This window comes from Mastomys coucha, unplaced genomic scaffold, assembly GCF_008632895.1.
Source record: "Mastomys coucha isolate ucsf_1 unplaced genomic scaffold, UCSF_Mcou_1 pScaffold4, whole genome shotgun sequence".
NCBI lineage: Eukaryota > Metazoa > Chordata > Mammalia > Rodentia > Muridae > Mastomys > Mastomys coucha.
Window position 1 is genome coordinate 12,904,155 of NW_022196910.1, and position 24,416 is coordinate 12,928,570.

A 24,416-nucleotide genomic window follows, 5' to 3' on the forward strand; every position below is an offset into this window, starting at 1 on the left:
GGGGTAATGGATGTTAGGAGTCATGATAAAGATCATCCACTTTTAGTGATTACATCCAAAGAGGACTCAAACTTGTATCTGCAGGACACCAACTCAATTGTAGTGCTTCTATCACGTTGGCTCAGCTCTCTTATTGAGAGGCTCAGAGAAAAGTGTTCCGTCATTTCTGAAGCATACATATTGTCTCTGGGACAATGGAAAGACTCGGGAGAGACAGCGTGTGTAATTTCTTTAATGGAGCGCTAAGTACACACATCCATATGGATAACAATTAACTTTTTTCTATGAGACATCAAATCCCAAATTTGTTACTTTTCACTCAGTGATGGCAATCCCACCATCTGTACATTGAGTGTAATAAAAATACTTTTTCTCATTTTTAAATGCTTGGTGCTGTGTTTGGCTATCGTTATTTATTCACCTGCCAGACTTCAGGAGCTTCTCCCTTTGAAATGTCAGTGTCTGCCGTAAGTTATACCAGGAGGTTGGCTTTGTTGTCTGGATTGGTGCACCTGGGCCACTTCATTTGCCAGTACAGTCATTCAACAACTATTTGCTGGGCATTTCGTGGGTTATAAATTGTTCTAAACACAGAGAATGCAGCACCAGGTGATAGTGAGAGCTAAGAAGGAAAAAATGAAGCGGTGGGCAGGATTAGAGTCCCAGGGCAATGGAATGGGGGTGGGGAGCAGAAGGAGGCATATATACATAGAGACTATATATGGAGATATATAAATGTATATGGAAAGAAATATCCCCATATAGGGCAATGGAATGAGAGAACAGAGGGAGACATATAGTTCTATAGATAGATAGATAGATAGATAGATAGATAGATAGATAGATAGATAGATAGATAGGTTATATGTAGAGATATATAGATATATATTGGAATAAATATCCTCATATATCTATACACACACACACACACATGCACACACGCAAGCATCCCAAGAAAGATGAATTAGAGAAAGACAATCTTTCAGCCACTGTAGCTTTTTCAGGCCCGAGAAAAGGGAGGGAGGCAGCCAACAGTCAATGAGATGAGGACCAGAGTGGGTAAACAGAAGTTAGTATGTCCCAGAGTTGAAGAAGGCCTGCTGTGTTGAAGAACAACAAGAAATCAGTGAGATCAGAAGAAAGAGTCATCCAGATAGCATGAAGGTAGGGGTGAGGTCAGAGGTCCAGAAGCTCGGCACATACCCTCAAACATGCATCATCAAATTCCATCAAGGGGTGGATATGTATCTACAGACACAAATGTGGTTGCCCATATAAGAAAGAAAAGTTGTGTGATGCAGTGGTCACAGGGTGGGGGTAGAGGCTAGAAAGACCTGAAGTAGAGTTGAGACTCTGACATGACCTTGCCATCACAGGATGGCTATAGTCTGAATGGGCCCCCAAATGAATATACTGGAAACAACTTCAAGTGTTGGAAGGCATTTGGGTCATGAATTTTTCATTCCAGTGGATGGACTGATGGCCATCAAATGAAGTAGCAAGCACACTGCAAGGCTGTGGTTCACCTCAAGCCGCTACGTGCAGCCCATGAGAACCGAAAAGCAGGAGCTTCGGGGCTCCACTCAACAGTAATGATAACAAGACCCAAGAGCTAGAGACCTGGGGTTGATCAGAACACATGCATACATTCACTGAAATATCATACTACACTCCATAGATACATACAAATACTGTGCTAACTACAACAAAATATTAATTACTTAAGGGGGTAGAAATACTAACTGTCCTAATTGGATCTTTGCCTCTTACCTGTGTATCATCACTCTGTACTATATAATTTTGTATACTTAAAACAAAAAGGTTCATGTAGAGCTCACATCACATGAATGGATTCTCTTTCTGTTCTTCCACAACACAGAGACAGTACATTCCTTTCTTACGCTTTCCACCTTCTACCACATACGGATGTATCAAGAAAGTCCTTATTAGCTCATTAGATGTTGACCTCTTGATCTTGGATGTGTGTGTGTGTGTGTGTGTGTGTGTGTGTGTGTGTGTGTGTGTGCTCACATGCGTGCGAGTGCTCATGCATATGTGCACACCTGTTGAGGCCAGAGATAAACATCAGGTGTCTTTTTCTTCCACTCTCTGCCTTACTTTTTTTTAAAAGACAGGTTCTCTTAATGAACCTGTTAGCTAGACTGTCTGGTAGCAAGCTCCAGGGTTCTATCTTTCTCTACCCCAATCTCAAGTGCTGGGGTACCAGACGTAACCATCATTACCAGCTTTTCATGTGACTGCTAGGCATCCAAACGCAGGCCCCAACCCTTGCACAGCAAGTACTGTACTGATGGAGATCTGCCCACCCCAGCCTTGAACATTTCAGCCCTGAAATGAGAAACGTACATTTGTGTTCCTTATAAACTACCCAGTCTATAGCATCTTCTTGTAGCATTGAATGAAGATACATATTTTGCCCCTACACCACTTACACAGCTGTGATGAGTGGCAGGTTTTATTCACTGTAAAATTTATCTGCTATTATCAACCCCCCTGTCGCCCTTGTGTGAGGACATCAGTAAAACAACTTATACAGTGGGATTAAAGCAATGTCTGGCCAGGACCCATGTTCAATGAAAGGCTCACTACTGCTGCGACCACTGTTCTTACGGCTGTTGGCTGGTAGCTATTCAGTCAACAGACACACTCGACAGGTTAGGCTCTGGGCAAAGGCAGGATGACTCAAGACTGAGAGTCATCCTCAAGCAAGCCACCTGCACTGGCAGCCACAGCCAAGATACTCCCTCACGTAAGTCTGGCAGCCTCACAAGGCAGCTGGGAAGCTGGCATCCCTGGGTGTCAAGCAGAGAGCAGCCTGCCAGAGGTGGGGCAGGGGGTGGGTGGGGAGAGAACAAAGCACCCTCTTTCCCAGTTCTAGGTTGCCTCTCCGGATTGCATGCCCGATCGGCTCTGAAGAGTAGACAGCATGCCCCACCTGCTCCTCACAGGCCAGTGTGACTCATCCAACTGCACACCTGGGCCTGGGTTGGAGCCAGGACAGAGGCCACATCAGGGGAGAACTTTTGGAAGGTCGGGGAAGGGGGCAGATGGCTTTGATGGGTATTAAGGGACACTGCAGTCCAGGACCACACAAAGCCCTCTGCCCTCCTCCCATTATGTAAGGAGTAAGGAAGAGCTGTTAGGTTTTCTTCATACTGAGTTCAAGGATCTTCATGTCGTGGGAGGAAGATGACTAAGGATTGAGAACTTTAACGTATTGGCCAATAGGGGGGGAAAGATAGGGCCAGCTGTAAAGCTGTCAGTACCAAGGCCTACTATAAGTCAACAGCTCTGGGCAACATGGAGGCTGAGCATAGCATCTATTCTCTTTCTGACTCCAGACTCTTTCTTTCTGAATGAAATTAATGAAATCAAGCATCCTTCGTCATGGCAGCACTATAGAGAGTCTTTTTATGAAAAATCCACTCACTATGCACCAGACCCCACAGAGAATCCCCTGCACTCTCCAGGACCACAGTTCTCAGTTCCTAAAAGCTCCACCCACTCTGAGCTCCAGGCAGTCCTGATTTGTGGAGGTTTCCTTTTTATTTATTTATTTTTTTACAAAATGCTTTATATGCAAGACTTCCCATGTTAGGTAGGACAGGGCCAGGCAACAGGGACTCAACAGTGCACTGAATGTGAGCCCACACCTCTGCTTTTCTCCGGGGCTCACTCCTCACAGCTGCACTGGGCTAGGGGGACAGGCCCGCTGCTAAACACCGGGGCCAGCTGGGACACCTTGGGAAGGAAACATGCTTTCTTTTCTCTTCCACAAAATGGGACTGGCTGCTCTTTCCTGCCTACTCACTATGGTGGTTTTGAACCCCTTGCAACAATCATAGGAGACTTTGAAGAAATTAAGTATTGTATAAAACCAGAAGAGAGAAAGGCTTTTTAATTCCTATGATAGTGTTAACAGCAAACTCCACAGTCTTTAGATGCATTACAATGGCCTCTCACAACAGGTGTCAGTGTTTAGATTCCAGAAGTCCATCAAATTCTTCCAGTGTACTCCAAATATTAGCTGAATTCTTTCTCTAAGGAGCTAAAGAACCCCTCCAGAATGAGGGCCAATAGCTCCAAACATCCCTACAGTGTTCTTCAGGTCTCTTCTCCTCATAGACTTGGATTTGCTGCATACCAGTTTCCTCTTCCTGTATGGAAAACATTATACATGCACACACACAATGCACACACACACAATGCACACACAAACAGGCACACACACAATGCACATACACACCATGCACACACACACACATGCATACACATACACACACACAATGCACATGCACACACACACACTGTGCACACACATGCACATACACCATGCACATACACACACATGCACACACATGCACACACATGCATACACACCATGCACACACACAATGCACACACATGCCATGCACACACATGCACACATGAGCACACATACACAATCACACACACAATGCACATACACACCATGCACACACGCAGTGTAGAGGAAAGCCAAGAAGAAAGTTCTTCTTACCAATCAGCCTTGGAATTTCACCAGATTGCCCTTGTGACCATAACCGAGATAGGTTGCGACTCAGAGCCATGCTTGGAGGTTCCAGTCCTGTTCCCTCCCCACGAGATAGATAGATATATGCTACACTGCTGTCAGTGGAAAGCAAATGGCAGAGACTCCACACTGGAGTGGGTAGGGGAGATATTTCCTAAGGAGATGACTGAACTTGTGCGTCCAAGCTCTGCCCAGGCCATTCTCCATCTCTAGCAGCAGAGAGTCAACTCACTCTCTTGCTTTTGCTCATCCTAATAACTTTCCCTCATGACTTTCCCTCCATCTTAAGGAGCACAATCCCTGCCAACATGACCTGGGATCAGCTCTTTTGCTCAGTTTGCTGTCATGTAATTATTACTCTGTCATGCCACAGCTGGCCTGGATGGACAGAGCACTTGCTATTTGGCTCATATTCACTCACTCATGCTATCCTGACAAAAAAGAGAAAAGTCACTACTTCGTCTTTCCCAAGCTGAATCACATGAAAAGACATCGCAGGGAGTGCTCAACCAGACGAACGCGAGGAAGTACATCACATCCTTCATACTTTAAATGGCCCGACCCAAACAAGCCAGTACTTACAATTCTACATGTTCAGTAGTGTGCTGACCGTGCACTTTGAAGTAATGCTTTGGGGTACCCCATGCCTCGTACTTATTTTACAAAATACTAAGCAGCAAGCCAACAGCATTCACATCACCTGGTGTTCTGTGATAAGTGTTCCTTTTCATCAACCTCCTTTCAGGGCATGTGTCCACTCCTGGAAAAGGACAATGTGAATTCTGAACAGCCCTTCAGGAGGCAAATGCTTAGAGTTCTAGTTCTTGATAATTCTTTAATGTGTTACAGATAAGTGGAGTGGATAACAGGCATCAGGGTGTTCAGACAGCACAGCTTAAGCAAAGCTGCTCTGGGGGGCGATGCTTTTGTATTTGTTCTTGACCTTTTCTTCTACCATTTCAGTCTCTCTTGCTCGGGAATCAGAGTCCACTAAGATAGATGCTACATTTCCTAAACCTTCTGGTCTTTGATCCTCTCAAACTAAGTTTTACCGTCAAAATAGAAACAGAAGTGGTGCATCTTTTGCTGAGTAACAATATGCAGACTGTGTGCTTCAGAAATATATATGCATATATTATACAAGAACCACTAATGGAAAAGAGCTGATAAATCTGAAAGAGGACAAGGAAGGGGTTATTGCTGGATTTTGAGAGAGGAAGGGGAGGGGGAAAAGTATATTATAATCTAAAATAAATAATTAGGAAAAGAAAAACTAAAGAAGCAGCACAAAGAGGATGGGATGGCATTCAAAGCCGCGCAGTCCAGACTGCAGGCCAAGGTGTCGTCTCCTACCCAACACACATGGACACTGTAGGGGTCAGAGAGGGTAACTAACAAGGGTAAGCAAGGGTAACCTTACCCTACAAGGGTAAGCAGTTAATGCTATGATTATGCTATGATGTGAAAGTATGCTCAGATACTTTTTATGGTATCCAACGTTTAGCAGGTGCTCTAAGTATGTTAGTCCTCTGGACTTCATCCATCCGTCTCCTCCAATGACTTTCCTCCTTTGTTATCTTCTTCAAGGAGCCCAGGATATGCTGTCTGACATTTACTAGTGAGAGTGTTATGATACTCAGTAATTTTGTCCACAAACAAAACCATTGGGTTATTGGAATCATTGGAAGGAACCTATCATGTTCTAGAATATGTATCTTAGAGACACACTAATTTGGTGACCCTTATGCAAGGATACAAGCACTTATAGTTTACCTAATCTTTGTGATTTTTTTTTCTAAGATGCTACTGTGAGAGGATGCCCAGGAGAATACCATTCCAGCCCTCACCCAATCTCCTCAACTTCCCACTTCTCATGGAGGAAGAAGAGGCAAGGACTGCAGAAAAGACTGGGCATGTCTGCAATGTCATCAGAGCCAGACACATTTTATCAGTAACAAAACATGCATGCTGGTCTCTGGTAGCCCTAAGTGCTGCTCTACAATTATTCCTCTTTCATCTTCCTCCTCCTCCCCCTCCTCTTCTTCTTCCTGCACCTGTTCCTCCTTCTTATCTTCCTCCTCCTCCATTTCTTCCTCCTCCTTCTTCTTTCTTCTTGTTCTTTTCCTCTTGGGAACAGGCTTAGAGAACACTTTGTGGAGATTTTGTAGTATCTTTTTATAGTATCCAATAGTATAGAGGCAATGTCACATGACTGATCATGGTCGATTTTTTTATGAATTGGAAATAGCATGCTTTGGTGGTGGCATAACATTTTTAAAGTCCATGAGACTTGATATTTCTAGTCTACCAGGCAAGGGACCTGGATGTCAGCTCTTTATCCTAGTAAGAAGTAGACAGATGAGCAACCTGAAAACAGATGCTTCTTAGCTCTATTTGAGAAATGAGAGCCAAGGAAAAAGCGTTCAGTAGAACTGTGAAGACAGGTGGACACAGAGCATGCCTTGCTGGAGAAGAAGCACTGCAGGAGACAGTAAGGACAGGAAAAGCTGCAATTGAGGGAGTGCTGGAAGGTCTAGGCAGATAAGCCTAAAACACCAAGGCACCAAGTCACAGGCTAACAGTCACACTCTTTCTAAGTTTTACTTCTAAGACCCTACCACATCCTTATACTGAACATTAGTGGGGAACCCTCATCTTGAAGTACACCAGAACATTCTGTTCTCAGTAAAGCCTTTCCTCACAAACAACTATTTTACCAGAGCCCAATCTGCAGGGATTTTTATTAGAGCCTAATGTACCAGTGGGAAGGAGAAATACAAATGCCAGACCCTTCAGCTCTTGTTTTGCCCAAAGCTAGGAAAAAGAAGGGTGTGGTTTTGGAAGTACATGTGGAGACTGGAGGGATAGCTTAGTGGTTAAGAGTCCTTACAGCTCTTGCAGAGGACTGGAAGTCAATTCCCATCACTCATGTCAGGTGGCTCATAACTTCCTGTAACTCCAGCTCCAGGAGGAATCTGACACCCTACTCTGAACTCCACAGCCACTGCCCTCATGTTTATACACCCACACAGATACACACACACACACATAAACACACACATGCACACACATACACACACACACACAATTACAAATAAACTAAATCTTTAAAAACAGCATGTCTTTGAAAATAAATCTAGATGAAACTCACAGCCCAGAAAGGCAGAGAATCCCCACAAGATACCTAAGAATGGAACTATAGAACACACTCCATAAACATACCCAACATACACTTGACAGTTGCATTACTAATGCAACTGAAGGCCACGTCTACCTTGCAACAAAAACTATCAGCCACACCAAAAGGCACAAAACTCAATTTGAAGAGGCCAACAAGCATCAGAACCAGAGTCAAAGATGGCAGCAGTGTTGCCATGATCATCATGCTAATGGATTTAATGGTGAGAAGACGTTATAGAAGAACAAATGCATAGTAGAAGCCAGGAGACGTAAGAGACAACCAAAAAAGAAATGCTGAGATGCAAATGGGTGACTGTGTTTCCAGCCACGAATGAGCAGACACAAACACACAGACTAGAGGCAGTCGAGCTTAAGATCTGACAAAAGAAACTTGCAAAACTGAGCAGGAGAAAAGACTAAATGCACCATAATACCCAAAACTTAGGATGAACACAGAAGGGCAGCAGAGACAGGTGGGGAAAATCGTATTTGATGTAATAATGGCCAAGATTTCTCCCTTAAAAGTTCAAATCTCACAGACTCAGAAAGCTCAGAAAACACCAATAGTAAATGCCAAAGGACTACACCTAGGTAAGTGAAACCTCAACTGTAGAAAGAGAAAAATATTGTAAGAACCCAGCAGGGAGAAAGAACACCTTCCCCATGGAGCAGATAAGGTAAGATTGACATCTCCCTTCTCCTCTGAAGCAGTAAGCAAAGACAAGGCTAAAGGAAAACAGTCAAGGTACTCAAAAACAGTTAACCGTCCTATGAAATCACTAGTCAACAGCAAGGGAGAAAGAAACACTTTCTCAATGAGCAGAAGGGGGGGGATTTATTGTTGGCACATTTGTGGAAATGTTAAGAGTTGTATACAGAGAAGGAAAATGATAAAAGTCAGAAACTGGCTTCCATATAAAGAGAAAACTGCACCAAATATTGAGTAAATGAATAGAAATTATTTTTGTTATTAATTTGCCCAACCACAATTTGCTCAATAGTAACAATGGTTACTATTGAAAGGTTGTGCAACAGGTAAAGACCCCTGCTGCCAAGCCTGGTGACCCGAGTGCTGTGTCTGGAACTCACTTGATGGAAAGTGAGAGCTAACTTGTAAAAACTTGTCCTCTGACCTCCACACACCATGTACACAAGCAGATATGTACATGCACCAATCACAACACAGCTTCCAGCTCCACTGACCACAACTTTCTATGAGAACCAATCGCAGGCCTCACGCTGCACCACTACCTGGGAAGTGTTCCCATTGTAGACTGAGTGACTGCAGCTTCACGGTGAGCGAGGCTACCTAAGGCTCAGCAAGGCTTATTAGCTTACTGAAAATGAACACTCCCAAAGCCAGGACAGGTATCTGGCGCAGTGGATTCTGAGTGGGTCTCCATGAGCCCAGGCTTCGGGGTTCTTCACAGTGCATGTTTAGTTTCCCCATGATGTCAGCAGAGTGTTCAAAGCAAATGAACTGCTATAACGATAGTCTGGCAATTGTCAAAAGAGAGGCTAGTTGATTAATATTCCCCACTCAGAGCAGAAGGAGTGAGGAGCAGGTCTAACTGTCAATCAAACAATCTAATCCCATCATCTTAGCTTATTTGAAAGAAGAGTAAACATAATGAAGTGGCCCCAGGAAGGAGTTATTTTGACCATTAACGCTGTCTACACTGTACAGCAGGGCTCAAATCGCAATCAAAAATAAACAAGGTGGCATTGGTTTATCCTTCTCCCCATCTCCTGGTTTATCTTTTTTGTCATACGGGTAGCAAGCTGGTCTAGCATCAAGGGGGAAAAGAGTTTTTAATCTGTGAAAGTCTCAGGCATGAACTACACAGAGGCCCAAAAACTTTGTCTGTTTCCCAACGTGTTGTGAATATTTCCAGTTTTTGTGTTCTTGGTCACTTGTTCCACAGTGGAAGCTTCTGGCTGAAAGAAAAGATCACGGGATAGTCCATCACAACTGCAGGTGACAAAAACATTTCCAGGCTGCATTGAAGCATGTCTATCTAGACTCTGCTCTGTAACAGAAAGACACAGGCCTTTTTTAACTACTCCAGATGGGCTTTGCAGTATGTGTGCGTGAGTGTGTGTGTGTGTGAGTCACATGTGAATGCTGGAGCTAAGAGGTGGTTGGTAGGAAATAAAAACAAAACTTACCACATCATGTACCCTTTCATAATCTGCTTTATGACATAACATAAATAAACATGTGTCAAATGACTTAAACACATTACAACCTTTAATGCTCATAATTACTTTGAAAATCTAATGTGATTCTTGTGCTGGCTAAACAGAGATCGTTCAAGGACTGGTCCCTCAAGGTCACACAGTGGATCTGTGAGGAAGCTGGGTATGGAACACATCTTTTCTACAAAGCCGTATCCACCTATCTACTGTGCTTTTTCTGGAATTTACATTTTAACTTCCTACCCTGTCTGGAGGACAGCGCTTTAATTTGTTTCATGCTGCTAACATAGGATATAAGAAATAAGACCGCTTTCCTACACTCCTGGTAGCTGAAGACTGCTGCCATGATGCATCACCCACAACAAGTAAGTCAGAAGGGCAGGAGGGAGGAAGGGAGGTGGCCAGAAGCGAAAATGCCTTTGTCTATGATAAACTCACTCTCATAGTAACTAACCCCTCTTTGCTTTGGACAAGGTGTCACTGTATAGCCAAGACTGACCTCTAACACATAATCCTCTTGCCTCAGCTGCCCAAGTGTCAGGAGTTACGAGAACATATCACCATTTCCAGCTTTTAACTCACCCTCCTGACAATTTTGGTCTAGTCATGAAGACAGAGGTCAGATGACAGAGGTCTTGTGTTAGGCCTCACCTGCCAACATGGTTGCATAGGAGATTTAAGCTCCCAGCATATGAGCACTGGAGGACACCATAGCAGATGGTAACCACACCACCAGCACTCGAGAAGTACTCCTGTATTTCCTGTATTTCCTGAAATGCTTGCAATACAGTCCTGGTGAAAATGTTTAAAGTACTTGCATTCTTGATACTTATTTACAGTCCACAATCACAGTCATTTTGTGATTGTTTTTGTTTTGAATATGCAACATTCTATCTAAGCCAAACACACTTCTACAGAATGTGCCAGTTCAAATGTGATGGCCAGTGGCATTTTGTATCCCTATTTGAAAGCATTTTCTTTCTGTTTAACATTGTGTGTGTGTGTGTGTGTGTGTGTGTGTGTGTGTGTGTGTGGAGAGAGAGAGAGAGAGAGAGAGAGAGAGAGAGAGAGAGAAAGGAAGAGAGAGAAATGGGGGAGTATATTCTCTTTCTTTGTCCTAAATCAGGAAGGTATAACTATCTAGCTCAAGAATTAATAACTTTAACACTACCTATGTTCCTTGCACAGATTCAACATAAAGTGATTTTAAGAGAGCAAATTTCTCTACTGATTGACAAACCTCGGCAAGGGGAAAGGAAGTGGTAGTCCTGGATTTCTCCACCTTTATTCTGTCCACATCATCTGGGTTTCTTTATGTAGAACTAATGTAGACCCTCCATCCTCCATTTATACTTTTCTGATAAGTCACCCCACCTCTTCTCACCAGTACCCCCAAGACACAGGAGCACTAAACCCAACCTTCCAACCTTCCAACCTTCCAACCATGCATGATCATTTATTTTGCATTGATTTGTCTTATTTTGCCTGTGTCCTGTGTGTTAGTGTGGGTTTATCTGTCCATTTTTTCAAACATTTTTCTTTCGTTTTTTTTTTCTTTTCTTCTTTTTATTTATTTATTTTCCCTGGACTAGAATCTCTAGGAGGATCTTCTGGCATGACTGACAGCCATCTTGTCACACCAAGGTTGCCTGAAAAAATGTCACTGATGCCTAAAAAAGCTGTAATTTCTCAAGACACTTGGAAACAGCTTCTCTTGAACACAATTCTACCTAGAATCCTGTAGATGACTCTATCAGTGACTTTTCCTTTCATTGTGAAAAAAAAAAAATACCCTTGCAAAAGCAACCTGGGGGAGGGGCTTAGTTCAAGAGTACAATCTGCCCCCAGGGAGGCTCGGAGGTAGGAGCCTGAGGCAATTTTCACGTCAAGTTCACAGTCCTGATGCAGGTAGGGAAGAATCTGTTTCCTCCTTTTTATGCAGTGCAGGACCCAAGTCCTGGGGATGGTACCACCTACCTACCGTTAGCGTGGGTCCTTCCAATGAACTTTATCAAGACAATGCCTCACAGACTCACCCAGAAGCTGACCTAATCTAAATTATTTCTTGTGAGAAAAACCCTAGGAACTTGTTGCCTAAAGGATTCCAGGTCCTCTCAAGTTAGAGTCAACACTAACATTACAGCAACTTTCCACACTCCCTTGTATCCATAAATTGCCTGAGTTTCTTCTGGAGATGGAAAAAAGAGGACCAAACTTCACCAAATACCAGCTCTGTCCCTCTTGTTTGGGGAGGAGCTCGCTTAACTGTCGCAATATCCCAACAACGGGACATATTCTTCTCCCCTCAGTGTACAAATCAGAGAATTGAGACTCTGAGAGATTAAGAACCTAGCCACAGGCAGCTAGGAAGTAGTCAGACTTGGATTCAATCTATGACTTCCTGGCTCTAAACACTCGCTCTTTTCCAGTGCTGTGCACAGTTAGATCAGATCTCTGGGCACAATCACTCTTTCCAGCCGGGCCCGTGGAAAGTGTACTAACCAAAGGGAACAGATTCTGGTTTCTTTTTTCTTTTTCTTTCTTTCTTTCTTTTTTTTTCTTTGCCTACCTCATCAACTGGTTTAGTATGACTTTAAACACTTTTTCTCTCAAATTCCAGGGTTTCATTTATTTTATTTTATTCTTTTGGTATAAACCATGAGATTTTTAGACTAGATACTCTCTATATTCCAATTGCTTTCCAGTCTCCAACGTGTAGAAATATCAGCTCCTGACTGCTTAACTGTTATCTTGGAATTCCTGAGTCAAGTATTAGAGGAACCAGACTTTGAAGCAAGCCAATCGGCAAAGTTTCCCCCAGCAAACCATCTCTCCTAATTTGGGCAAATGGATGAGGTATGTGTAATTAAAACTGCAAAAAAAAATAACAAGCTTCCGGCCAAGTTTTACCCTCATTTAACTGTGCTCTTGGGGGTTGATTTGAGGTGGGGTGACGGATGCTGAACCCAGAGTGGAATTTGGCCTAATATGTGGATTCTTACAACTTCCAAATGATGTCAGTGTACTAACTTGAGAGACTGAAAAAGTGCTGAGTTGAGTCTATTTGCCTCCATAAAGAAAATCTGGAAACCACTGGGCTGGGGCCAGTGTCCACCAATGTTATAAGGCTCGGCATAGTTTTGGCAGGGCAAAACCACTGGGGGACCATCACACTCTATTCCTGTTAACTTACGGTACAACCTTTCTTTCTGGTGCATAGTTTCCTCTAAGATAGGGACCAACGTTCACGCAGCTGGCTCAGAGAAAGTGGAATTGCTAAAGAGGATTCATCACATGCGGGTCTTGGAATTGCTGAGGTTGTAGAAATTGCAACCCCGGCTATCGGGGAATCACTGGGGGTGTTCTCTTTCAGGAAAGACTGGACCCAACAAAGATGTTATCCAGATAACAAATTCAAAACAGGGGCTGGGGTCTAATTAGTCAACTAATGGTTTTTCTGTCTTGCATCTGTTTTCCTAAGAACTGGCTTGTGTGAAGAGGTGCGGGCATGAACGCACATGTGTGTGTGTGTGTGTATCTGTGTCTGTGTGTGTAAATATATGTGCATATGTTGGGTATCAATTGCCAGTCACATTTTTTAAAGACAAGATCTCTCAAAAATCCTGAAACTCACCAATCTGGCTAGTTAGACTGCCCAGCAAGCTCTAGGGATCCTCCTATTTCTATCTCCCTAAAGCTAAGACCACAGGGACCTGCTGTCATGCCCAGTTTTGACAGATTGGTGGAGATACAACTCAGACCCTTACCCTTGTGCAGCTAGAACTTTACCAATTGGACAGTCTCCTCAGCCCACTGTGCAGTTTTGACAATCCTGTGAGAATGTATGTTCAGGATGCCGTACAACAACAGCATTCCATGAGTATCCAACCGTCTTAGTTAGGGTTTCTATCACTGTAGTGAAACACCATGACCAAAAGCAATGTGAGGAGGAAAGGGTTTACTTCATCTTACAGCTCTCGGGTCACACTCCATCACTACGGGAAATCAGTGCGGGGACATGGAAGCTAGAACTGAAGCAGAAGCCATGGAGGAACACTGTGTGCGGGCTTGCTCAGCTGGCTTTCTCACACCTCCCCACCACCACCAAGACCAACCAACCAACCAAGGGAGGCATCACTCACAATGAGCTGGGCCCTCCTACATCAATGAATAAGAATAAGAATAAGAATAAGAATAAGAATAAGAATAAGAATAAGAATAAGAATAAGAATAAAAGAATAAGAATAAAAGAATAAGAATAAGAATAAGAATAAGAATAAGAATAAGAATAAGAATAAGAAAGCTCAGCAGGCCACACTTATGGAGATATCTTCTCAACTGAGGTTCTCTCTTCCCAGACAACTCTAGCTTGTGTCAACTTGACAAAACAAAGCAAAAGCAAAACCAAAACAACAACAAAGACAAAAACAACCTAGCCAGCACACCAGACTTCCTCTCAGCTGGGTAATCCAGAAGAAAACAAAAGAAGTAGGAAGAGGGTGGGTTTTAGGGTGGAGTCTAAAGGTCTGGCTTCAAAGCCTCTTTCCATCATTAACATGTGAGAAAACTTCAGACAATATTTTTCATCAAGGGGAAGAAAGAAGCAGCAGTCATGGTGGCTTCTGGCAGGGCTCTGAACATCAGATACATTAATTCACATGGAATACTCATTGTGTGGCACATAGTACACACTCAATAAATTTTAGTCATTCATCTTGAGTCTCCCACCAACCAAGGAAACAAGACTTAAACATCATAGAACTTTGTTCTTACCAACCCCTCTGAGCGGCACATCCAATGTGGAGCAGCAGAGAGAGGAAGGACAGCTGGCAGCCATGTCTGACCCTCTACCTTCCAACTCAGCATCTGTGCCTTATCTCCTTCCGGCTGCTCCACATGGGCAGGGGAACCAGGGTTGTCATGACCACAGTTAGGAAAGTTAGAAACAAAAGGCAAGACCAGGAAGACTGATTCGGGGAACCTTGCCTCAGCCTGCTGTAGCTCCATTGCAGCAGCACCAAGAATCAGAGGGAAGCCCGATATGCAACCATCTGACATTTTAAAGAGTAGTAACAATGTCTGTTAGTGGCTACAGTTTTGTCCATGTCCCATAACCTCACATATGCAACGACTTCTCATCAGTAAGATGGGAGAAGGAGCAGGGAAGGGAACAGAGGAGACTTAGATGTTTATCCCATCCTCTTTTCTTTACTGACTGATGAAATGAGTTGATTAGCCATCTATCCATATCAGATACATGTGGGATGCAAATCCCCAGACTCCCCACAGACATACTGAAACAGAACCTGTGGATGGGGCTCAAGAATCTGCATATTCGGGGCTGAAGAGATGGCTCAGCGGTTTTAAGACCCCTGACTGCTCTTCCAGAGGTCCTGAGTTCAAAACTCCCAGCAACCACATGCTGGCTCACAACCATCCGTAATGACATCTGACATCCTCTTCTAGTGTTTCTGAAGACAGCTACAGTGTACTTATATATAATAAATAAATATTTTTTTAAAAAAAAGAATCTGTGTATTCAGTTTCTCTGGAGAACTAAAACTTAAGGACCATTCCTCTGGTTCCCTGTGAGTGTGATGGAGTTGAGGGAGTCCTGTAACTCACCTTTAAGGACTCGGATTTAGGCATGAGATTAGCATGTGGGTGGGCTGATAAGAGTGCTGGTCTCTATTTCAAGTTTACCCACTAGGCTCACCTGCATCTTTTCCCTCTTTTGTCGATATAGAAAAGCCCTCCCTAGCCTTCTTCATGGGGTTTTGAAGAGCCCCCATGAAGATGATGATGAATGAAAAACATTAAAATATCATATAAGCCAAGGAATTATTGACCCCCATGAACTTAGAAACAGCAGCCCTTCCCCAGGTCCCTTGCAGTTATAGGGAATGGTAGGCTTGTGATTCTTCCCTCAGTAGACTCCACAAAGAGTTCTCATGTTCCCTGGATAATTGCAGGCTTCATTTTACCCAACTGTGGATAAGGTCAATGAATGAATGCCCACAGTTGACAGAGAGCTGCAACACCATCGTGGGATTTAAGAAGAAAACCTATCTTCTTCCCTCAGTGTCGCTGAAGTCACTTCACATTTGTCCCTACAGACCTCCTCGAGGTCCAAGCTCCTTTCCCACTGAAACCAGACACGGCAGCCCAGTTAGGGGACCAGGAACCTCAGGCAGGCAACAACTTTAGGGCCAGCCCCCACTCCAGTTGTTAGAGGACCCACAATGAAGACTAAGTTGCACATCTGATGCATATGTGCAGTGTGTGGATGGGGGGCACTAGGTCCAGCCAGTGTATGCTCTTTGGTTGGTGGTTCAGTCTCTGAGAACCCTCAAGGGTCCTAAAGTCATTCTTGATGTGGGTGTAGGAGTGCTCACTTCTTGGCAGACCCAGAAGGGATTCTGGCATTTTCCCCTAAGCCTCTGCTTTGGAACACATGGGGAAAGTCCCAGCTGAAACCGAGCGCAGCCTTCCTCCTGGGAACACCGAGATCCCCTGAGTGCTCTGCTTGTTTATTTCGCCATTACTGCATCCTTTGCTGAAAATAAACGGCATTCCACAGAGATCTTTGGGGTTACATTTTTGTCCTGAAACAAACCTCTAAGGATTCAAGGCAGGAAACTAGAAGAAGCTGATCTCCACGGACCCCCGGAGCCACTCAGCTGGCCCTGGCCTGCCTCCCTGTGGGCTTCTGACTGAGCTACTAGAAGTCAGGTTTTCTGATGCTGGTAACCAAGGGCAATCTTAACTGAGTGAAAACAGAGCTGAGCTTAAGTCTGTTTGCCAGATTACTCCTAACTGCGGCGCTATACTGTGCCTTATGTCTGGAAACGGACAGAAAGTGAGATGCCCTAATGTGACCGGGGAAGATGTAGCTGGCAGCTGAGTCGCAGTCCTTGCCAAGTAGCCGGTCTGAGAGGTGTGGTCCACAGCCAGGAAACTCCTGTCTTAAATACAAGGTTAAGCTTTCGACGAACTAAGTCACCCATGCCCCGAGGAAGAGTTGGAATAAGATATTCATTTGGTTCTTAAGACATGCCAGGGGACATTGTGTGTGTGTGTGTGTGTGTGTGTGTGTGTGTGTGTGTGTAATGCTTCGTAGGTTCACCTCAGAACCCTTCATGAAGTTAGAGCCTCGATCATGGAAGGCACAGGCTTTATTTAACACCTGAACCAGATGTTTCTTCCACTCTGAAGGACAGAAAGGAATCATGTTTGCTTCCTGCTCCAGAAACAAGCAGTTTCCGTAGATTTAGATCTGTCAGTATACTGTGGTCTTGGACCAAACTAGACAGAAACAAGGCTGGGAGGATTGAGCACATAGCTCAGTTAGTAGCTGGAATGATTGTCTAGAGCATGCAAAGCCCAAAGATCAATCCCCAAGTCTGTAGGAACTGAGCATGTGGCCACAGTGGCCCTGCCTATAATTCCTGCTCTTGGGAGATAAAAGCAGGATGATCAAGGTCATCTTGAGATACATAGAAATTTAGAAAGTTGAAGGTTAGCCTGAGCTATATGTGCTCCTTTCTCAAAAAAGAAGGAAGGAAGGAAAGAAGGAAGGAAGGAAAGAAGGAAGAAGGGAGGGAGAGAGGGAGGAAGAAGGGAAAAAGGGAGAGGGAGGGAGAGGAAAGGAAGGAGGAAGGGAAAGAGAGAAAAAGAGAGAGAGAGAACCACCTTCCTCTAGAGCATGTTTACGGCAGTAGAAAGAAAATGCCATGGTGGTAAAGGAAGGGTCTCGGAAGCTGGTGGGGTGGTGGGGTGGTCAAGGAATGCACCATAGATCTGTGACAGGTCTGACAGGCATCCATCCTCTCCAACAGCCCCCACTCTCCAGCATTCTCTCCGGCCCCATCTCTTTTCCTTGAAAACAGAAGATACTGACAGTCTGTGTGGATAATCTGTCAGGTGCCAGGGCTCCTCGGCCATCTGTGCACATGTACATATTTTAGGGTAAAAAAGGTCAAGAAAGGGACAGTGGATGCATGCTGGAGGCAACAAGGCCACAACACCTCTGAAGCAGGCCCGATGTGGAAGCCAGATATCCAGCAGAGTGCAAGCCATTCTGTACATTTTATAAAACTGTATTAAGGAGTCTCTTGCCCACTACAGAGACCAATGTGAGCCGGAGCCTAAAATTTCAAGAAAGAGGCTCAAAAACATATCTGCAGGGAAATTTTGTGATTTTTTTTTTGACTTTCTGCCCAGACTAATAAACTTTTCCATATTTTAAAATTTCTCATCTTGGTTTTAGTTGTCCTGGGCTCATCCATGGCATAAAGAAGAACCAGCTTACATTCCTACCCTCAGGTGTTGAGGGTAATTAGGGATCCACCCTTGTTTGTTATGCTGGCTCAGAGTGTGTGCCCACACGTACACCAGCAGGCAGGACCTCTGCCAAATGAGCAAGGGGTAGGAAATGCCATCAAGACCTTCTTGATTAAAAGTTTTGGTCACAGTAGTTGAGCTTGATCCAGTTTATGTCAGTTTTAACAAGTAACTTCAAACTGTTGATCAGTTATATTTGAAATGTTTGCTTCTTTTGTCTTTAATCAGACCTACAGAAGGAGCGTCAAACTGCTTTCTTTAAACAATCTAGTCACTGAAGCCCATCTGGTTGTTCCATACAGATACAAGGCATGACTAAGGCAAGAAAGTGGGCCTTTTGCAGGCTGCTCATAGAATAATATACCTACAGCACAAGGCAGCGAAGTGGCAGGGACTGTCAAAAACTACTGGGATAGGGGGCAGAGGGGATGGAGCTTCATGGACCTCTGAACTGGACTGCAGTCTTATCGTAGTGTATGTGGAAATGTTCCTGTAAATGACACAATCAAGTCACAAACACCTGTAACCCCAGATCCAGTGGATCCAAAGCCTTCTTTTGGACTCCACGGGAACCTACCCTGCACATGCACATACATACTCATATACAGACACATGCCTATACATATACCTAAAAATTAAACTAAATCTTAAAAGTATGTGATAGTTTTAGCATGGCTCCCAGGACAGAGTAGGTCACCAGCACATGGCAAACATCATGAAGGAGAAAAGAAGACATTGACAGAAAGCATTTTACAAGAAAGTCTGACACTCTGTGAATGTCAAGTGCTTCCAGGTTAGGGAAATCAGGAAAGTTCCACTTGAAGTAAGTGAAGCAGAATATTCTCTTTAAAGAATGAAAAGAACTAGATTGGCAGAAGAGTTAGAAGCAGCTCAGGGGTTGGGAATAAGATTGGAAAGAGGGATAAGAACAAGGGAAAAGCAGAAATGAAAGCTCAGCCTTACAGGTAGAGCTTAGCCTCCTGGAAACAGTAATGTTATACAGAGGATTGGTGGAGTCCAGCCCATGAGCAGTGAGATGTTCTGGAGTCAGTTGGAACCCTTGCTGGGAAGCTGAGAAGGCTAAAGCATCGAGCCTTCATCACTTGAAAGCAAGTCACAAGTTAGAAAGAATCAAAGAAACCAGTTCCTCCTGTGTTGGGGACAGTGCTGTGGACAGCAGGTTCCTCCAGTGTTGGGGACAGCAGGCTCCATGGGGCCTCCTATCCTCATCTATGAGATAGCCAAGGCACTTTACACTGATGCTGTGTGCTCATTCCTGACAAGGACCTGCTTCATTAACTTGTGACTCAGTTCCAAGCCCAGTACTGAAAGCAACATATGCCTGGCAAGCACTTGCCTCAAAGGCCACACTGACAAAAGCATAGAAACATAGGAAGCAAAATTCACTTCAACAAGAGTCCCACTATCTCTCCTGCACTTAGACTTGCTCTGACCCTCTTCCCTAGGCTCCCTTCCCAAACGTCCTGACCTCACCTCTGAGATTTTCATCCAAAGGAGAAGAAAGAAATCCAGGCGTGCCTTCTCGTCTAAATCTTCTGTTTCGGCCTCAGAAAGCCTCTTACGGATTTAAGGGAAAATAAAAGCTCGGCTCTCCCTTCCACGTATGGTCTTGGATAAGTCTTTAAACCTCTGCTATGTCTTCATTGTGTGTAGCTTAAAAAAAAAAAGACTTAGCTTTTGTTTAGGGAGCATGCCTGTGAAGGCCAGAAGAGAGTGTCAGATTCCCCTGGACTTGGGCTTAAGGTGCTTAGGAGCAGCCCAGTGTGGGTCCTGAGAACCAACCTCAGGTCCTCTGGAGCAACAGCAAGTGTTATTAACTGCTGAGCCATCTCTCTAGTCCTCAGTGTGTATGATTTTGAAATGTTTATGATGACTTCCCTGAGCCACTGTGACTCTCAAAGAACACACTTACTGAAATATTGGTCATTTCTGGTGATTTTCATTTACTCCTAAAATTCTCCTTTTCCCTCAGATTAGAGATCAGCAGTTATTGTCTTGATAGCAAGAGTTATGATAGCAATCATTTTACTTAGCTTATCTTCATCTGGAAATAGTTTATTCTTTTGTCTATGCTTCTGAAAGATAGTTTTGCTGGGTATATAACTATATAACTCTAGCTTGGCCAAAGCATTCCTCCACCCACACCCACACCCACTTTAAAAGTGGTTTGCCATTTTTTTCTGTCTCCTATGGTTTCTGATAGGACATCTGCAACCAAGTGAAGTGTGCGTATGTGTGTGTGTGTGTGTGTGTGGTGTGAGCTTGCTTTTCTTAACTATTTTCAATATATTTCTTTGTTATAAATCTAATATATATGGTTTATTTTATCTTGTTTGTGTTTTCTGATCTTCTTGGATCAATTTATGATGGTATTCATGTATTTTGAGATTATTGATGAGTTCTTTTAATATATCTTTCTGTTCTCTAATCTTTCTTCTCTCAAAAGTCCAAACATCTATGTTAGGATTTTATATTGTCTCTCAGATTTATGTGTTTCTACTGGTGTTACTGTTGGTTTCCTTTCTCTTTGTCAAAGTGGGTAAGGTATGTTGATCTATCCCCAAATTCGCATTCTTTCTCTTTGTTTTCTCCATTCTGTTCTTAAGTCTACCCATTGAATAAGTCGACTGCAGATGACAATTTCTGCAAATTTTTAACTTTTCACTTTAATTTTTTTATATCCTCAGTTTCATAAAATTCCCTATCTTTTCATTTGTATCAACTGGCATTTTCCTTTTAGTCCTGAGTATGGTCATAAAGTCTACTTCAATACCCTTGTCCTGTAATCACAAAATACAGATCATGTTGCTGTGATTGGCATCTGTTCATCTCTTGATTCCTTAAGATTTGGTCAAGTTTTTTTTTTTTTTTGGCTCTTTGGATGTTGATTTTTTTTCTTGAGTCCTGTTTACTGTGCTTTTTTTATGTTGTGAAGATTCTAGATTCTGTGAAATTTTTTAATGACATCTCCCACTTTATTTTTAACAAGCAGTTAAATTGCTTATAGTCTACCTGCAAATCTATCACCTGTCACTTTAGTCTGTATTCAATTTACCCTACCCATATAAGGCTCAGTCAGAGATGGGGCAGAGAAGTTCTACACATAGAACTTGGGATTCTTATATTCTGACTCTACCCTGGCATGCACCCCACATTTCCTAGAAGCTTTCTTGTTCATCTGGTCAAAAAGATGCTTTTTGTTGGAATTTAGTCCCCCTGTTCCATCGCCTTGTTCCAGACCTACCACAACAACAACAACAACAACAACAACAACAACAACAACAACAACAACATGGACAGCTTGACCTAGGCAGTCATTTCTTCCAGACTTCAACCTTCTCCCTCCAGATTACCTGATTTTGTTCATGCTCCATGGTCCTCCACTGTCTTATTCACATCTTTTCAGAGTGTACATGGATTTAGGGACAGAATTAAACAGTTTTTGTCTGAATGCTCAGCCAGCATCCCTGTTTTTGTACCTTTGTACAAGAATAACTTAACATATTATCATTGAGCCTGCTAATTTGATAAAAATCAAAGTTGAAAGCAAGGGGCTAGTAGAAAAATAGAACTAATCAGTTTTCCATGTAAAACAATACCTTCTATACCAAATAAGATTTTATCAAAATAAGATGGGGACCACAGGAGAACTAGACAATAATAGTCAGTGTAGAAATGTGGGCAACAAACAAGGATTTTAATTACAGCAGTGACTCTGAGGATAAGAAGAACAGGTGGTTAGGATGGTGGACTCTGTCTGTTGGGTATTGGAAATGGGTTCATATAGGGAGTCAAGGGAGAGGCTTCCTTTCTCCTACCTATGGCTGAACATCTCTGACAGTAAGACCAAAAATTCTAGAGAAGGAACAGGCTCAGGGGAAACATGGCAAGTTCACTTTGAAGTGTGCAGGGTGAAGAAGATAACAATGTGCTATAGCACCAGGCTAGGAGTCTTTGACCCACCTCCATTTGCAGTGAGTGCAGCCACATGACTGAGGTCCAGAGAAAAGCTTCTGTGGGCTATCTCTCATGCTCTCCAGGAGCAGGTGTGAATGCCCAGAGGGACCACCTGTGGAAGGTGGGAACTCACCAACTGAGATGCATGACAGAAGCTGTTAGGCAGATCTCCTCAGCTCTCACCAGCCCTTGCTGCCAATCCTGGACCCACTATGTGCCCTATTCATGAGAGAAAAAGTATCCTTTATCCACTGTGACGCGTTGGTTAGAGAAGTCATTCCACTTGACTTAGTATAAAACACCTGCTACAGCATAAACATGCTGTGTGCCTCCCAGTAGACTCATGTGCTAAATGTTAATCTCTATTTTGAGGTATTGACAAGTGGAGATTTAAGCAACTTGGGTGGTTAGAGTAAGAGTGTTGGAGTTCTGCCTTTAGGAGTGCATAAGCATCCTGAAATATGCAGGCCATCTTTTAGAGGCCTGAAGTTTAGTCCGCAGAACCCACATTAAGATGGCTCACAATCACCTGTAACTCCAGCTCCATGGGGATCTGATGCCTCTGTCCTCTACAGGTACCCACACTCACATAGGTGCTCATGAGTGAGTACACACACACATACACACACATGCACACACAAACACACACACGCAAACACTAAATAATTTTTTGTAAAGAGCGACATATTTTTTTAAAGATTTATTTATTTTTTATGTCTATGAATACTGTATCTGCATGTATACCTGCATGCCAGAAGAGAGCATCAGATAATATTATAGATGGATGTGAGCCACTATGTGGTTGCTGGGAATTGAACTCAGGACCTCTGGAAGAACAGTCAGTGCTCTTAACTGCTGAACCATCTCTCCAGCCCCTAAATACATTTTTTTTTTTTAAAAAAAAAAAAAAGAAGATGAGGTGGAAGAAGAGAGAAGGGAGCTGCCTCTGGAAGTACTAAGCCTCCATTGTGCCAGCCAGGACCCCACTTTCTTCCTCTCTATAGCATATGTCAATGTGAATTTCCCCTTTAATCTTTCTATTTCCATCCCCATAGACTTCTTCTACCCACATAGACTTCTACCACATTCTGCCCAGAATATAAGGAGCATCCAGGCAGCTATTCATGGCTGTGTCACTGATCTCTCCTCAAGAACCAGGCTATGTGCTAGAGTCTCAGAGAAATTGTGTAACATTCTCAAATCACACAGCTGAGCTTATAAACCGAAGCAGCTAGACTTAGGGCTCACTCTTTGACTCCATTATCCCCACAGGAAAGTGGCTCAGTCTTTAGTGTTTCTCAGATCAGCTGGCTGATTGCTCTCAGTTGAGGCTATGTGAATCTTTTCGTCCATAATCCACTACCCTGGGTAAGGAAACAAAACTGAACTGAGCAGTGTTGGTTTTGCACCTGAATTAACAGTGGCCTTAAAGTGGTAGGAGCAGTCGCTTCCCAATGTGGACGCACTGGGCTCTGTGCTGCCCTACTAGCAGGGCTATGTTCTAGCCTGCTCCTTTATTACACAAGAACTAGTAGGACAGCAAGCATTACAGCCACCTTCAAATGGATCTCTTCGGTTACCAGGAGAAACTAACGAACAGGAAGCCAATCTTTTGTTCTGGAATGCACTTACTAACCACCAAAATTTCCACGTATCTGGAGTATTTCAAATGTACCCACATGCGTCATCTCATCTGATCACTGAATCCTGTGGTTTGGTGTTAAGGTATTCAATGCAAATTATTATTATCAATTCTATTTTTATAATTGAAGCTGGGGGAAATTATCAGTTCATCATTGTTAAAATTATAATTTCAATTGAGGAGGTGTCCTTTTGGGGAATTCGGTTTTGTTTTGAGCGAAGGCCTCATGTTGCAGCCAAGACTGGCCTCAAACTTGCAGAAATCCCCCTGCTGAGGCCTTCAGAGTGCCGACATAATAGGCTTGAACCCGAATTCCCAGAGAGTGAGATCCATGCCTTTGAGTCCTGATTCTATTCCCTTTAGCATTTGCCAGGGTGCTTAAAGCTGCTGTATGAGCAGAAAACACAGAGACAGAAGGAAGGACTGCCAGGGGCAAAAGCAAACTTCAGATGATGACGTTGGATACAAACATCACTTGAAAAAGGCTGGAGAGAGGGAGTC